The sequence below is a fragment of the Nicotiana tomentosiformis genome, chromosome 3 (genome assembly GCF_000390325.3).
Source record: "Nicotiana tomentosiformis chromosome 3, ASM39032v3, whole genome shotgun sequence".
In the NCBI taxonomy this organism is placed as follows: Eukaryota; Viridiplantae; Streptophyta; class Magnoliopsida; order Solanales; family Solanaceae; genus Nicotiana; species Nicotiana tomentosiformis.
In genome coordinates, this window is record NC_090814.1 from 8,121,979 (window position 1) to 8,141,007 (window position 19,029).

The following is a 19,029-nucleotide window of genomic DNA, read 5'->3' on the forward strand; positions in this document are numbered from 1 at the left end:
CCTACCACACAGGTCGCAAAATCGCTACTCTGTTACCAATTGTTAGGAGCCAACTATGGATCTAAATTCAATTGCAAGCTAGAATCGAAATAAACACTTTTTGTGGGATAATTTTCTGTATTTTATAAACTGTAAAACTGGAGCTCAATTACAAGAGAAAAAATAACAGAATTAAACTAAGAGAACATAGTTAAGAAGGACGTCATTGCCGTTGAGAATCTGCAGAATTAGATGAGAAGAGAATTATAGTGAGATGAGAGAGAGAATAGAAAGAGAGGAGGTCGAAAAAAATTGGGGGAGAATGAATTACTGGAAATTTATTATCGTCTCTCTCATGTAGTTGGGGTTTTATGACAACTTGCTGATGTGGCACGATCATTACCCTTCCTGCTCATTAGCGAACTTATAATCTTGGCCCTTCGTTTGAGTGAACTGACTACCTTCCGAAATTCAGCTTCGAACCTCACTAACTACACTTTATTTGGGGAATAAAAATTAGAACTTCTAGATCATAACAAGTATCTTCTTGGTCCATTTAAAGATTAGTAAGAGAATATTTTGGTTGAATACTATCTTTTAGCGGAATTTGCATTATCATGATCTCATTAACGTTATTTTGGTCAAATATATGGTAAAGTGTAGATGTAATAGTAGGGCTTGTGTAACTGAATTATAGAACAAGAGAGTCCTATTAATCCCTTTTCTTTTTTAAAGATGAATTAAGCAAGAATGAGACATGTTTTTTTTTTTAACTTTAACAATCATTTTTTCTACCTTTAAAGTTATGAAAAAAGTGATCGAAAAAAAAACTATTTTTTTTCTCTAACTACTTGGTTATGGTTTAGTTATGTGTTTATGTATGACTTTTCTCATCATAATTCTAATTATAAGTCTTATATTTTTAATTTTTTTCATAAATTTATATTTTATATCTTTTTTTGTTCCTTACTTATCTAATTGTATTATCAATTATTTAATATTATTAAACTTTCATATGAATTATTAGTAAATTACTAGTTTAGTATAATGCAATAAATATAATTTTGTATAACTCTTGAAATTAATGTTGAGAATTTCTCAACTACCCCCAAATTTGATTTGGCAATTTTTTATTTTTCATTTTCGTCTTTTATTTTAAAATAATTTTAAAACTCCAACTCGAAACTACTCCCCAATTTGAATTGATAGTTTTCTTTTTCGTTTTGTTATTTTAAGATATTATAAAACTACAACTGTGTTGGAGCTTTGTCCTAAAACTTTACACTCGTCATCTTATGGTTATTCCACTTAGCTTAATATGGTAACTTTGCCTCTCCTTTTATTATATATAGATATTTGTTACCTTAGAATATGATTGATTCTTTTTGTACAAGAAAGAATTAAACTGCCTTATTCTTTTTCTAATTAGGATAAATTAGCTCATGGAGAAAGGAATAATATTGACAATTTTGTTCCCATTTGATGTGTGTATATATATATATATATATATATATATATATATATTTATTTATTTATTTATTTTGGCTACACCCCATGTTTTTATACGTAAGAGTACGTCGTAAGTCAATTGATGTAAACTCAGAAATGAGATCATCTTTGAAAGTACATAGAGTAAGTTAATCATGTTAACTTGGAGGTTAAAAATTTTTTAGATCATGAACTGCAAGTACTAAGAGGGTTGGAAGGCTTAGAAGCTAAACGAATTAAAGAAAATAAGTTTCGTCGAAAGTCGACCAGTTGGAATATTATAACATGTACTTTTGGGGTGAGACTAGGGAGCTCAAAATGATAAGGAGGTTATGTTATGAGTTATTTTAGTCTTATGATAGTCGTATGTTATGTTTGAAGTCAAGCGAGTTGTGGAACAAAAGTTGGCAAAGATTATCACAAGTTACATTCATAAATATGCATAAAATTAGGTCAAATATAGTTGAGCATTTCTCCTAATATACTTGGAATTTCGGGATGATCTACCTACCAAATTAAATATCTACGAGTCTAGTTTCCAACGGATTAAACTGTTCATTGATACAACATTGGAGTACAGAGATAATTGTATTTTTGCGAGACTGCGCAGACTGGTAGGTGACAAGTAGGTGCATCACCTACTTGCCAAAAGGAGAGGCCTCAATTAGGTCGGCCAAGAGGGTACCTTTAAGGGATAATTAACTCATTTATTTCACTCATCATTCAGACCATGAAAACAAGATTGAACCCCTGAAACGCCTCCCAAAAAATCCCACACAAACCCTAAGTTATTTCAGGTGTTACGATGTGATTCTAGTACCGAAAACCACGGACTGCTTGCTAGTTTCTCTCTCTCCTTCTTGTAGCTGCGTTGGGGGACTGATTTTTTATGAAAAAGGACAAGGTTTCGTGGGTTCTACTCTATCCAAGGTAAGGTTATGCTTCTCCTTCCATTATCTATGCTTGTACGAGTTGTAACTCGATCATAAAGACTAGACCTAGCGAGTTTCTAAAGAGTGGTATGCTGTTTGTTATTGTGTCACTATTAGCTGGCTGCGAACTTATTTTTAAGTTGAATTCATGGCTGGTTTATAGGATAAGAGTCTTAATTATGTACTGTTATTTGTGTTGCTCAATTTGAAAGAAAAGACAAGTCGAAACATGTTTTAGTAAACTAAAGTTTTTTGAGTTACTCAACTTGTGGGACTGTTTTGTGGGCTGTTTTGTATTACTGTTGGGTTGTCTCTATTGCTACTATATTTTATGAAGTTTGGGAGGAGAAAGGGTGTGGAGAAACACCACCTAATTTTAGGGTGGTTGGCTGGTCGTTCGTCGTTATATTTTCGGGTTGTTTGACACTACTAGGATTGTCGTTTTGTGTATGAACTGATTGGGGTGTGTGGGTTGTTTTGTGATATTTTGTGATGGATATAAGGTTAAAAAATGATGTATACATGTTGTTATTTTTGTGATCTTGTTGTTGTTGTTGTTATGTCAAATTGGGAGGAATTAAAGATTATAGGGGAGATGTTGCCCGTTTTATTATAAAATAAGCTTGTCGTTGTGTGATAGTTGTACCTTCTATAACTTGATGATAGTATTGTTATCATTATTGTAGATTAAGGTGCAATAAGACGAGTTTAACGGGGTTATTGGACAGATTGTGATAAGGTATGTTAAGGCTAAATCTTTTCTTCATTTTGGCATGATCTCGTAACTACATGTGTTTGATAACGAGACATAAAGAGAAGTTCGTATTTCTGAATTTATTAACATTATCCTAGTCTCATAAGTTACAGTATTCTCCCTTATTGGGACTTTCTATTCAGTTAAGTATTGTCTTCTTTCAGTCAAGAGGGTAGTTAGTATATATATATATATATATATATATATATATATATATATATATATATATATATATATATATATATATATAGTATTACAGTATTTTCACCACCACCGAGATATAATCGGTGGGCAGGCCTCGATTGTGTAACCTCTGATCAGTCAGTAAGTTATATACCAAGCCTACTGTGGCCAAACGTTTATGAGCATGCCCAGAATGAACGAGATACAGAGCCTAGTATGGCCGAGCGCCTATGAGAGAGCCTACTACGGCAGAGCAGTTATACGTACCGAGCCTTATAGGGTCGGACAATTATTTTACTTACTATATTGAGAGAGTTGAGTCAGTATCAGCAGGTAAGCATATCTTCAGATCATCTTTGACTCCTAGTTGCTTTCAGTTATTATATTATTAGTTCAGTTATAGTTTTCACTTATTATGTTGCCTTACATACTCAATACATTATTTTGTACTGACGTCCCTTTTGCCGGGAACGCTGCATTTCATGCCTGCATGTCCTGATAGACAGTTGGATAGACCTTCCCAACAGACAGAGTCGAATATCAGCTTGGTTGGTAAGCTCGACTTCCTCGGAGTTACCAGGTCTAGACCTTGGAGTCCATTTTATATATACAAGTTTGATGGGTAGGTCGAGGCCCTGTCCCAACCATGGTAAAGTTCAGTCATCTCTAGAGGCTTGTAGACGAGTCCTGTATATTTTGTATATCAGTAGATGTTCATGGCAACCTCATCAGCCTACACGGCTCTATATATATATATATATATATATATATATATGAGCTTTGGGGTATGTTTACCCCTCAGATAAGAGAGATGATATTTTCAGATGATTCAAAATATGGCCTTATCGGCCTAAGTTGAGGGTTACCCCTCTAGAGTGCATAGTTACAGAGTTGTACGCTCGGGCCGAGTATGGCACCGGGTGCCGGCCACGCCTCTTTAGGTTTGGGGCGTGACAAACTTGGTATCAGAGTCATTCTATCCTAGGGAGTTTACACGTCGTGTCTAGTAGAGCCTTGTTTATAGATGTGTTGTGCAACACATTATATAAACAGGAAGCTACAAGGCATTTAAGAGTTTGTTACCCTTCTTTCAAATCTAAATCGTGCTATAGAGCTGAGTCATAAGAGTTCGAGCCATGACTTATATTTGCTAATGATATAGAGATACTTGCAATTAGATAAATTACAGCTAGCCAGAGGGCTAATACAGCAGCAGGTAAGGGCACTAGTAGAGAGAGAATTCATGAAAATGTGGCCAAGTTTGATGCCCTATCAGATCGTGCGTACTAGATGTGCAAATTTCCTACTTAAGACCCTAAGATAGGAATATCTAACATACTCCGCGAATAGCAGGCCATGGGAGTATCATAAGGTAAAAGTATAAGTTTCAACAGGTAACAGAAGCAAGGTGAAGAAGGGTACGAGGTACCTAGTTAATGAAGATTATCCAAATTTCCAATTCAGGCAGAGAAATATAAGGATTCTAAGTTACCTTCAACAGAAATAGAGGTATGTACAATTGGCCACACCCATCTCAGTTATTCCCTATAGAAGCTAACATATATAGTTTAAGAGAAGGATGGGATATCATGATCCAGCTTGGGTTAGAGTAACCCAAAAAGGTGGATTGAGACAAGGGAGCTAAAAGTGAAACAATGCTTTGTTGATATTTTTAGAATAATGTGATAGACAGAAATATTAAATGAAACATTATGATTAAGGTATGATAAATGGGTGATAACAGTAAATCAAAATATGGTAGGAGGACAAAGTCTATGGTCAAGTGAAGGAAAAGACAAGAGATGACATGCCTTAAGACAATAAAAGAGTATAATCCATGAAGTCATATTCTTATTTCGAGAGAATGAGTTGGCTACTCCAACGTAATTACCAGAAGGCTAAGTTAGACCCCTCGGAGTAATAGAAATCAGCATGGGCTAGTAAATAAAATAAATCAAACATGAATTAGGGACCAAAGGATTTGATAATAGTCGACATCGTGAGAATTTTAGAGATCGCGTTCTAGAAAAAATAGAATGGATAACAAAAGAATAACCTTTAAAGGTCATTCAAGAATATGCTTCCCTAAAGCAAGCACTGTGAGCAGAGTTAAACTTAAGGGACTAAGTGTCCCAGTTACACTAGGTGTCACTCTCGTGCGTAAGAAATTCAGATATCCTTGGTATAGAAGGTTTACCGCAAGGCGAGTAAGAGTCAGTGAAGATGTAAAAAAATACCAAAGATGAAGTGGTAACTATGGAATAGTAAAGAAAGAATGCGGTAAAAAAGCAAAAGGGATGAGATTGCATTTATTCAGATCCGACATATATGTTATGACTCGAGAATATTATGCAAGCACGATGGCGGGGGATGCAGTAAGGGTTCCCTCATAGGATATTATTGATAAATAAGTGCAAATGAACACTTGATATATAACGAGTTAGTGCGAATGGTAAGTTAGATAAAGGACATAACTTAAGAGACAGTACACATGATATAGATGTGAGAATGGACCAACGAGTAGTTAGTAGTTGATTCAGAAAGAGCCTAGTTATGGTTAGACAAGAGGATACAGATAAATCAGCAGATCGTGCAAGATAAACCTAGTGAACCCCAGCATAGGGAATTCAGTCTCGTAGATACGACATCGTAATCATTAAGAAATATTAAGATAAGAGTTGGGGTAGTTAATGGTACCGTATAAGTATTATGAAAATAAAAGAGAGTGCCACTGGGAAGACAATCAAAATTTCAAATCAGAAGCAACCTTACGAGCACAAAGGCATGAAGGTAAGTAACTAAGGATAATGATAGGCGAGTAAGAACATCAGAAATTCCGTAGGGTATACAATGTAATAAGCTTGCAGCTTTACAAGAGTCAGAGGGTCTTCCTAAAGTACTGCAACGAACGACTAGCTGAGAAAATAAGGAAGAAGGTTTCAAGCTAAGCATATAGACCTAAAGAGGAAATGATCTTATAACAACAATCACTACAACATTGTATACACTCCATAAGAAAGTGGCACCTATCGTGGCTAATGAACGGGAAGTAATAAAAATCACAAAAATAAAAGAGTAATATTCGAGATCATATGAGTTGCAAAAAATTCAAATAGGTGTGGGCACTAAGATAAGCCAAGTATTCGTGCAACAAGTGGCAGAACAACCAGGAAAAGTAATTGCTTACTTTTAAAGAAAGATGAGAAGGCACGAAAGGAATTATTCGATCAATGACCCATAGTTAGTTACATTATGAACGCATTTAATATTTCGAGGTATTATTCATGCAACATATATATTGATATTCCTACAACTATAGGAGACTCCGGTATAAGTTAAAAGAAAGAATTGAGTCCACCTCACAGACAAAGGCGTGAATTGTTAGAAGATTATATGATGGATGTTCTATAGCATCCATCAAAGGCGGAAGTAATAACTAATACACCGAACCGCAGATCGGAAGATAGCTTAATCCTACTTAAAGGATAAGAGAGAAGAGGAAACTAAAGAGTTACATCAGCTAAGTGAATCAGGAGTCATATTATTAGACCCAAATAATTACAGAAATCGTGATTAAAAACACTACAGAATCACTCTTAATATCAGAAGTACAAGAGAGATAGTACAACAACCATATTCTATAACGACTCTACGATAAAGCCAGTTAGAAAAGTACCAGCCTCATAAGGAGTAAGTATGAAGCTCCCACCGGATTATGTATTGTCACGACCCAAAATCCAACTAGTCGTGATGGCATCTAACCCAACCCGCTAGGTAAGCCAATTAACCACTAACCAATTTCAATAACAATTAATAAAGCAATTCAGTAAAGAAATATCTGAATATGATACATTCCCCAAGGACTGGTAGTACAAGTCATGATCTTCTAAGATTAGAATTTACAAAGCTGGTGTGAAATAAAAATACATTATCTATTTGAAATATATATAAACAGAGTTTTATGAATCTAAGTCTACCATGAATAAGAGGCAGCTACAACCGGAACGCAGGTACACCTTCAAATCCAGCTCCCATCGAACACAGCAACCTTAGCAGCTAACATCTGCACGCAAAGTGCATAAGTGTAGTATGAGTATAACCGACCACATGTACTTAATAAGTAACAAACCTAACCTTAGGTTGAAAGTAGTGACGAGCTTGTACCAAGGTCAGAGTCCAACTCCAATAACCAATAACAGTTCATAACAATATAAAGCAAGTAATAAAATAAGTAACTCAATGAATAAATGCTTAGCTAGATCATGATTTATGAAAGTAGTTCTGCCTTTAAAGTGTATCAGTGAAAATCCCAAGTCGTTTACCGAAGTTTCCAAAAATATGAGTAAGTTTGAAAACAGTAATTCTCCCAAAAATTCTTTCAATAATAAATAAGATATTTCATTTTCTTTCCAGATAGCTAGTGGAAAAATGCATCACTATGCCCATGAGCTAATATGTGTGAGAAGTCATGAATGACGTGTTACCGTACAGCATGAGGAAAACACATCTCTATTCCTGTATGTCATGTGTGCATGCCAATGCAATGTATCTCAGAGATGAACTCATGTACTCACACTCTCAGAGTACTCAATCTCACTATCTCACACTTTCCACTCACCATGCTCAATCACTCAGTACTGTATACGGCTAATCCGGCCCAGGGAAGATCCATCCCGGAATATATACATCAACTGACCATCAGTCACTCAGTACTGAGTAGGGCCAATCCAGCCCATGGGGAAGATCCATCCCCAGGTATAAATGCTTCGGACCAGATTCATGTCCAGGGAAGATCCATCCATCAATATAAATGCTTCGGACAAGATCCATGTCCAGGGAAGATCCATCCCTCAATATAAATCAACCGTGCTCACTAGGGGTGTGTGCAGACTCCGGATGGGCTCCTTCAGCCCAAGCGCTATAATCCGCACGGACAACTCACGTGACATAGTATCAATATCAGAATCTACACGGACAACTCACGTGCTGCACGGACAACTCACGTGCTGCACAGACAACTCATGTGCTGTAGCATTAATATCTTCACAATCAGACCCTCGGCCTCACTCAGTCATCAATCTCTCCAGTCTCTCTCTCATAGAGACGGGCTCAAAATGTCATAAAACTAGCCTGAAAATGATGATATGGTGTATCAATAAATAATAACAGAGACTGAGATATGATATGTAATGAATGAATATGACTAAGTATGACATTGCAATGTAAGCAAATAACTCAACAGTAGTAATGACCTCAGTGGGTCCCAATAAAATAAGCATGTAGACTAGACATGGTTTCTAATACGAATCATAACTCGATAACTCTAGTACGTGGAGATTTCATGATTACAAATAAGTGCATGTAACTACATAGTACCACAGAAATAACGGAATCACAGTTCACACGGTGCATGCCCACACGCCCGTCACCTAGCAAGTGCGTCTCCTTAACACCAAATACATAACACGTATAATCAGAGTTCATACCCTCAGCTCCAAGATTAGAAAAGTTACTTACCTCGAACAAGCTGAATCCAATATCGAGCAAGCTAAACAATGTCCCAGAAACTCCATTCTATGCGTATTAACATCCGAACGGCTCAAATCTTGTCACAATTTACTCCAATACTTACAAATTAACAATTTATGAAATATCCCAACTCCGCTAGAATAATCGATCGTGGGGCCCAAATCTCGAAATCCGACGAAACTCACAAAATCCGACAACCCATTCAATTACGAGTTCAACCATACTAATTTCACAAAAATCCGACTCTGAATCGGTATTCAAATCCCAAAAATTAGTTTTATGAAGTTTCTATAATTTCTCCCAAATTTCCATCTCAAAATACTGATTAAATGATGAAAACAATGATATATTCATGTATGTTAACCAAATCCGAGTTTGAATCACTTAATCCGATGAATTTCTTGAAAATCCCACGAACAATCGCCACAAACCGAGCTCCTAAAGTACAAATATGAAATAATATTCTAACCCTCGTTTATAAAGAACAAAACTCTGATCCCTCATTATGCTGACCGCACAATTTTTGTGCGGTTCGCACATTCCAGGTTCTGCGGCCGCAATCCAAATTGTGCGGCCGCACTTCAACAGCCTCTGCACTACCAGGTTTCAGTAAATTGACCATAACTTTCTCTACAAATGTCCAAATGATGAATGGTATATCTTTCTGGAAACTAGATTCAAACGACTACAACTTGCGATTAAAATCATTTCCAAATTCTTTGTAGATTAAAAGATATAAGCTTCCAAAGTCGTACTATTGAACCTGCATAATCCCTTTTCTACGGCCACGAGAAGAATTCTTCGGTCCGCACTTTGCTTCTGCGGTCCGTAATTTTCCATGTGGTCCACACATAAGGCTTTGCCTCAGCACTCCAAAATGTGCCCCCGTACTTCCAAAAGTTCCAGAACAACATCATAGTGCTGAAATGCCCAGACTCGCTCAAAACTCACCTGGAAATACACCCGAGCCACTCGGAACTCCGTCTGAATGTACCAACAAGTCCTAAAATACGATACGAACTTAGTCGAGCCCTCAAATCACATCAAACAACATCAAAAACACAAATTGCACTCCAATTCAAGCCTAATGAAAATTAACAATTTTGAACTTCTACATTCAATGCCGAAACCTATCAAATCAAGTTCGATTGACCTCAAATTTTGCACAAAAGTCATAAATGACATAACGAAGCTAGTCCAATTTTCAGAATTGGATTCTGATCCCGATATCAAAAAGTCAACTCCCCGATCAAACTTTCAAATAATTTTCCAAACACACTCCTAAGTCCAAAATCACTATACGAAGCTATTGGAATCATCAGAACTCTATTCCGGGGTCGTTTACATGTAAGTCAACATCCACTCAACCTTTTCAACTTAAGCTTTAAACCTTGAATTTCATTCTTCCAAACTAACTCTGAAATACCTAAAAACTAAAACCGACAATTTACACAAGTCATAATACATCGTATGAACCTATTCAAGACTTCAAATAGTAGAAAGAGGCATAAATGCCTAAAACGACCGGTCGGGTCGTTACATTCTCTCTCACTTTAACATACGTTCGTTGTCGAACGTGCCAAGAGTCATTTCCAAACCATCAAATTACTATTTCACCTTATCACGCACATACCCGGCGATGATCCCACGTTACCCTATTCCATATAGGCCTGATGACATCACATAACTGAAAATTACTAATTTAGCATTAGCCCATAAACCTTGGAATCCAATTTCAAACATCCAAAAATTTCTTTTAAATACCTGAATCTCACATTTACACACTGTATGAGTCTTAACAAGCTGTATTAAGCCTTGGCCATAACTCTAGATGTAATCACATGATATACTACATACTCGTAATAGTTTCTAATCACTGTAGCTGCTTAAAAACAAACCCGATACCGGTATTAAACCCCATATCAAACAACACCTCGTTCCAAAACCTTCGTACACTGCCGATAATGAAAGAAACACGCGAAATTTCATGACCACTTACCAGATCAACAAGTCATAGAGCTTTCCCTCGTTCAACAAGTACCATAGCCAATTATTTAAGCCGAATTCTAAATTATTCTTCCAACACGTTGTAATCAAATCTTATAGTATCCATTCTAGGTCCAATGACCTCATCTCATCCAACACAACCACTCTAGTGACATGCCACATCAATACAATCTAAAGCCACAACCCGTGCAATCCGTGCACCAATAAGCAACATTCCAAATATACTCAATCATGGAAAATGACTCAAACGAGAGAACAATCCCGCAAGTTCAACAAGTACCACCACAACCGAAATGCTACGAACCCATCATACCTAGTAAAACCAAGACACACGAATCTAACACAAATGATCATCTCCCAACATAACCCAGCTGCAATGCGTGACCCCATCCAAGTACTGGTCCATATGAAATACCTCAAGCCACAATGCTCAAAATCAACAACCACAAGCAATTTGACATCAAGTACATGAAGTGCAAAACCATAACCATGGAGAAGCAAATAACACAATATACCACAATCCGAAAAGACCATAACTAAGGCGCAATCAACCATTCCACACCCCAATCACCATCTCACTCGAATTCCACTATAAGGCCCAAACAGAATCGTACCATGTGTACATATAACCAACGAATCACAACCTTTCGTAGCATGGAATAGTAACACATAGAACATATCCGATACGAATAAAAATCAATTCTAACCGAATGGCACATCCCTCAACAATAGCAGTTCAAAATCAACAAATCCGACCCGGTGTAGAATACACATCCTCATTGGGCATATCAATAGGCCCCCAAATCAACTCCGGCCATCCCCGAATGGACAAATAGCCCTCTAAAAGTATACAACGACCTAACCATAACACATACTATCATCTGACTAGCTTTGGCCACATCTTCATAGTCCACAACCACAAAACAACCTGCTTCTGAGAACTCCCAGTCTCCAAATCCATAGAACACACGAATCACCATATTTGATCCCCAACTCCACCACCTGAATGTCTAACACATCTCTCATACACGATCATTCCACGAGGAATACTTCTATGATTCTTCAGTGCCACATAACAATAGTTTGAATATCAATAGTCTATCAACCAGGTAGGTACTGCAATAACAATGAACATTCGTAAGTCAAAACACAAAGTGCCTTCTGAAATGCGCACCATTCTCAGGAATCACCGAACAGTTATAACATTCATCTAAATGTCCGAAACTAATCATGTTGTCCATAATTCATAACCTTCCCTTCAAAACTTAACTGCCACCTTGTACATGCAATTCTCAATCCCACAGGACACACCGCCTCTATTAGATCACCATACGAAAAGTACGAGAATTTCATATCAATTATGAGTCACCAGTAGAATACATACTCGATTAGTTAGAAATCTTCCATTTGCTCCCTTCCAGGAGGAAATCACAATACACAATACCTTTCTCACACCGATAGAAAAAATCCGGCTAAACCTATGGTAAAAACCATCAAGAACACTTTGAAATTTGTTTACACATAACCAAACTATCAAGATTGAATTCCTCTAACTCGACCAAGCCACGTAGGTTACCAAACCTAAGACTATTGCCACCAAACATCTGTAGAGCCTCACCACATCATAGTTACCCTCATAAATACCACAACCGAGACACTCACTCTGAAAAGACCTTATGGGAACTTAAAATTGTCCTTTTACCTTTCTTATACTGGAATATAGAATCCATAGTCATATAGAATTACCGTAAGTCCCGGCACCATCAAATGAAAATATCAGATTCTATCCATACACAAGTCCAAAAAAATTTTCAATTGTCATATATAAATTTCGGACCCATTAGAACCTTCTTGAGAGTCACCCACTCTGCTCAAACCTGAATTGCATAGCCTAGACGAGCCAAAAGACACATGCCCCATTAGCACAACAACACTCAAAGAAGTAATCCTGCCTTAACACCACCAGTCGAATTCATATTCCATGCAGGATACATTCTTCGCAATTAACAACTTAATCCTTCCATGATTTTTTTTTTCATATTTTCATAAGTGCATTATATCCCGTATTCATGAAATTTTCTTACTCGAGTCATCCTCGATCTCGACCTCTGCAAGTCATAACTAATCAACAAGTATGCTTCGGACCAAAACCAATACCGCACATAATAGTGCAATCAATTCGTAGATAGCAGACTCTCTCACTTGGTTCAAAGCCATATAACAAAACATATGATAACTCAACATACCCATAATCTACTATTGTCATAATCCCGCAGTCAATTCCACGAATATTCTTCACAAACTCAGGTAACACAAACCATAAAATACCTCAAATCATCTACTAAGCTCGCCTTCATCCCCGTGACGGTCAAGTCAACTTACTCAATTAATCCAAACTCAAATCTCAATACCTATACCCCGCTGGGAGAAAAGGAACTCTTCACTCAACATTATAAGGAACACACATACATAGATTATTCCGCAGGAGATAACCCACCTGCTTAGCCTCAAATTGGCATCTTGTTAAACTCTTTCGCAGCCACAATTACTACAGATTAACTTAATATTTCTGAGTTTGAACTCATCAACACGACATGAAAATCTACTTCACTCTACAATTAAACAGCATGACAGATCCCTCAACGCACTCATAACTCAAGACCGTACGTCACATCAAACGAACATCAAGCACCCAAAGGCTCTCCTTACATTCCAAGGAAACATTTCTCGTCACATTTAAACCATTTTAACACATCCTGTAGTCACATCATACCTATCTCATATCCATTCGATCGCTCATCGAGCCACAAACTCCACTTATAGGGACATTACCGGACATATGATTCCAAATGTACAAGTTACAACTAAAGCTACCAAGCCTAAGCTACAGTCCAAACCTGGCCTCAAGTTTTCCAGACTGGCCCATCACCAAAACACAGAATACACATTTTGAACCTCGTTCATGGAATCACAAGCCGACGATGCACAGCTGATACCGAGCGCTCACATGCACGCACGAATGCGTGGAAGGAATTCAAAGATTTTTGTCTCAAGCTGAATCAATTTCGCACAATAAGAAAAGAAAGATGGGAAATTATCCTAAATGCCTTGTAGCCTCTCGAAGATAAGTATGGACGTCATCATACCGATCCGCAAGACTCGATTAGACATTTGCTCATGACTTGTAGAACCTAGGAACCTGGAGCTCTGATACCATCTCGTCACGACCCAAAATCCGACTAGTTGTGATGGCACCTAACCCAACCCGCTAGGTAAGCCAATTAACCACTAACCAATTCCAATAACAATTAATAAAGAAATTAAGTAAAGAAATATCTTAATCTGATACATTCCTCAAGGACTGGTAGTACAAATCATGAGCTTCTAAGATTAGAATTTAAAGCTGATGTGAAATAAAAATACATTATCTATTTGAAATATATATAAACAGAGTTTTACGAATCTAAGTCTACCATGAACAAGAGGAAGCTACAATCGGAATGCAGGTACATTTTCAAATCCATCTCCCATCGAACATAGCAACCTCAGCAGCTAACATCTGCACGCAAGGTGCATAAGTGTAGTATGAGTACAACCGACCATATGTAATTAATAAGTAACAAACCTAACCTTAGGTTGAAAGTAATGACGAGCTTGTACCAAGGTCAGAGTCCAACTCCAATAACTAACAACAGTTCATAACAATATAAAGCAAGTAATAAAAGAAGTAACTCAAATAATAAATACTCAACTAAATCATAATTTCTGAAAATAGATCTATCTTTCAAGTGTATCAGTGAAAATCCCAAGTCGTTTACCGAAGTTGCCAAAAATATGAGTAAGTTGCCAACTCCTCGGTCAAACTTCTAAATAATTTTTTGGACACGGTCCTAAGTCCAAAATACCATATGGAGCTATTGGAATCATCAGAACTCTATTTCGGGGTCGTTTACATGTAAGTCAATATCCGGTCAACCTTTTCAACTTAAGCTTTAAACCTTGAATTTTATTCTTCCAAACTAACTCTGAAATACCTAAAAACTAAAACCAACAATTCACACAAGTCATAATACATCGTATGAATCTATTCAAAACTTCAAATAGTAGAAAGGGGCGTAAATGCCCAAAACAACCGGTCATGTCATTACATGTATGCACTAGAGGTGCAAGTATTATGGTAGTGTATTAAGTTGTGGATGTGAATTCCACCTATGTGGAAGGGTGGTTATGAAAGAGATAGAAAATACGATGCTAGATTTAAAGGTAAGTAAGGTAAAGGTGAAGAAGGTACGAGATACTCAAGTGCAGAAGGTTGTGAATAGTCCAGACTTCAAATAGAGGATTAGAAGCGTTGTGATTCAGTATCTTGTGTCGTCAGTGGCATATCTTCTAGCCTATGGTGTCCAGGTATCGAGAGGTCTAGTTAAGAGAGTAAAGAAGAGTTAGAGACGATGTGATATCTCGCTTGAGGTTCCTGAATAATATAAGGAAATATGTGGTGCTATCAAGTTAAAGGAAGGTTAAGAGTAGTATAAATAGATATATATAGGTCACAAGCTAAAGTATGGCAGAGAGACAAGGTTTTAGGTAGACGGGAGTAAGGATAGGAAAAGATAAGTGAGAAGGTAACGAGAATAGGTAAATCCTCGCGATTAAACCCATAAAAACAACAGAGCTGATAGTTTCCGTAAGTTATAAAAAGCTCAGTACAACCTGAATAAACTCGAGGGATTTAAGACTAGGAGCATTTGGAAAAGAGGGAATGCTACATTGTTAGTAGAATAAGGGTGTAATTGTGATAAATGATAAGAGGATGACATTTAGGCCTTCGATTGAGTAATGATTCAAAGAGAAGTCATTTCATGAATTGCATGGGATTAGAATACCCCCATAAGATGAATCAAGTTGGGATGCTATGAAATATGGTTATTGAAGTTTAGTATCATCCCTACGTGGATCAGGCAAATAGCTGCAGATATTCCCGATAAGACATGAGCCCTAGTGAAAATATATTAAGTAAGAGGTTTCAAGTTATCAGTGGTAGACTATAGATCAATATTAAGGTGAATCAATAATAGATGGATAAAAGTTACAAAGTATGAGATGAGATTAGGCTGTCATTCTAAAGATGAACAGTAATGAAAAAGCATTAAAGGGCTTAGATTTATACATATAGGATAAGCAACGAAAGAGTAACCTAGAGTTGCGCAGCACACCTCGGTAATAATAAACCAAAGTAAGTGTTATGGTATAGTATAACCTACCTAGATGTAGTAAAGCTATAAGGATAAATATACAAGGACAAAGTCATGCAGGCTGCATGACAGAAGATCGCAACAGGTACGAGATTGGAAGAATTCTGACAACAAGTCATGGTGTGAGAAAGAGGCCTAAAGGGGGGAATGCCATGTCCTTTGAATTTATTCACAGAACAGTTGCCTAGATGGCAAGGACAGTATTAAAATATTCGTAACAACTATGGGTTATGAGACTCATAAGCGCATCAGCCAACATTCGAGGACGAATGTTCCAAAGGGGGGAATCATGTTACACCCCATGTTTTCGTACGTAAGAGTACGTCGTAAGTCAATTGATGTAAGCTCAGAAATGAGATCATCTTTGAAATTACATAAAGTAAGTTAATCATGTTAACTTGGAGGTTACAAATATTTAAGATCATGAACTGCAAGTACCAAGAGGGTTGGAAGGCTTAAAAACTAAACGAATTGAAAAAAATAAGTTTCATCGAAAGTCGACAAGTTAGGAATGTTATAACATGTACTTTTGGGGTGAGACTAGGGTGCTCATGATAAAGAGGTTATGTTATGAGTCATTTTAGTCTTGTGATAGTCGTGTATTATATTTGAAGCCAAGCGAGTTGTGGAACAAAAGTTGGCTAAGATCATCACAGGTTACACTCATAAATATACTTAAAATTAGGTCAAATATAGCTGAGCATTTCTCCCAATGTACTTGGAATTACGGGATGATATACCTACAAAATTAAATATCTACGAGTTTAGTTTCCAATTGATTAAACTGTTCGTTGATATAACATTGGAGTAGAGAGATATTTGCGTGTTCGCAAGACTGCGCAGACTGGTAGGTCACAAGTAGGTGCATCACCTTCTTGCCAAAAGGAGAGGCCTCAATTAAGTCGGCCAAGAGGGGACTTTTAAGGGATAATTAACTCATTTATTTCACTCATCATTCAGACCATTAAAACAATATTGACCCCTGCAACTCCTCCCAAAAAATTCCACACAAACCCTAGGTAATTTCGGGTGTTATGATGTGATTCTAGTGCCGAAAACCCGGACAACTTGCTAGTTTATCTTTCTCCTTCATGTAGCTACGTTGGGGGACTAATTTTTGATGAAGAAGGACTAGGTTTCGTGGGTTCTACTCTGTCCAAGATAAGGTTATGCTTATCCTTCCATTATCTATGCTTGTACGAGTTGTAACTCGATCGTAAAGACTAGACCTAGCGAGTTTCGAAAGAGTGGTATGTTGTTTGTTGTTGTGTCACTATTTACTGGTTGTGAACTTATTTTTAAGTTTAATTCATAGATAGTTTATAGGATAAGAGGCTTAATTATGTACTGTTATTTGTGTTACTCAATATAAAAGAAAACACAAGTCGAAACGTGTTTTAGTAAACTGAAAAATCAGTTTTGAGTTGTTGAACTTGTGGGAGTGTTTTGTGGGCTGTTTTGTGTTGCTATTGGGTTGTCTCTGTTGCTACTGTTTTTATGTAGTTTGGGAGGATAAAGGGTGTGGAGAAACACCACCTAATGGAAGGGTGGTTGGTTGGTCATTCGTCGTTATATTTTCGGGTTGTTTGACACTACTAGAGTTGTCATTTTGTGTATGAACTGATTGCAGTGTGTGGGCTGTTTTGTGGTATTTTGTGATGGATATAAAGTTGGAAAATAATGTATACATATTGTTATTTTTGTATTCTTGTTGTTATTGGTGTTATGTTTAATTGTGAGGAAGTAAAGATTATAGGGGAGATACTGCCCGTTTTATTATAAAATAAGCTTGTCATAACTACATGTGTTTTATAACGAGACATAAAGAGAAGTTCGTATTCCTGAATTTATTAACATTATCCTAGTCTCATAAGTTATAGTATTCTCCTTTATTGGGACTTTCCATTCAGTTAAGTATTGTCTTCTTTCAGTCAAGAGGGTAGATGGTATATATATATATATATATATATATATATATATATATATATATATATATATATCAGTATATATTATTTTAACCACCACCGAGATATAATCGGTGGGCAGGCCCCTATTGGGCAATCTCTAATCAGATGGTAAGTTATATGCCGAGCCTACTGTGGCCGAGCGCCTATGCGCGAGCCCAGAATGGCCGAGATACAGAGCCTAGTATGGCCGAGCGCCTATGAGCAAGCCTACTACGGCAGAGCAGTTATCCGTACCGAGCCTTATAGGGCCGGACAACTATTTTACTTACAATATTGAGAGAGTTGAGTCAGTATCAGCAGATAAGCATATCTTCATATCAGCTTTGAATTGCTTTCAGTTATTATATTATCAGTTCAGTTATAGCTTTCACTTATTCCGTTGCCTTATATACTCGGTACATTATTTCATACTGATGTCCCTTTTGTCGGGAACGTTGTATTTCATGCATGCAGGTCCTGATAGACAGCTGGATAGACCTTCCAAACAGACAAAGTCAAACATCAGCTTGGTTGGTAAGCTCCACTTCCTCGGAGTTACCAGGTCTAGACCTTGGAGTCCATTTTATATATACAAGTTTGATGGGTAGGTTGAGGCCCTGTCCCGACCATGGTACAGTTCAGTCATCTATAGAGGCATGTATATTTTGTATATTAGTAGATGTTCATGGCGGCCTCATCAGCATGCACAGTTTTATATATATATATATATATATATATATATATATATATATATATATATATGAGTTTTTGGGTATATTTACCCCTCAGATGAGAGAGATGATATTTTCAGATCATTCAAAATATGGCCTCATCGGCCTAAGTTGAGGGTTACCCCTCCAGAGTTGACAGTTATAGAGTGGTACACTCGGACCGAGTATGGCACCGGGTGTCGACCACGCCTCTTCAGGTTTAGGGCGTGACACACATATATATAT

General features: G+C 37.0%; 1 long non-coding RNA gene across 1 annotated transcript; it reads left to right on the forward strand.

The window, feature by feature from the left end:
* Positions 1–2,203: 2,203 nt before the first annotated feature.
* On the forward strand, positions 2,204–18,767 carry LOC138908706 (uncharacterized). The gene is made up of 3 exons (XR_011415108.1): positions 2,204–2,397; positions 3,086–3,138; positions 18,548–18,767. It is a non-coding gene; the product is annotated as an uncharacterized lncRNA (long non-coding RNA).
* Positions 18,768–19,029: the final 262 nt, after the last annotated feature.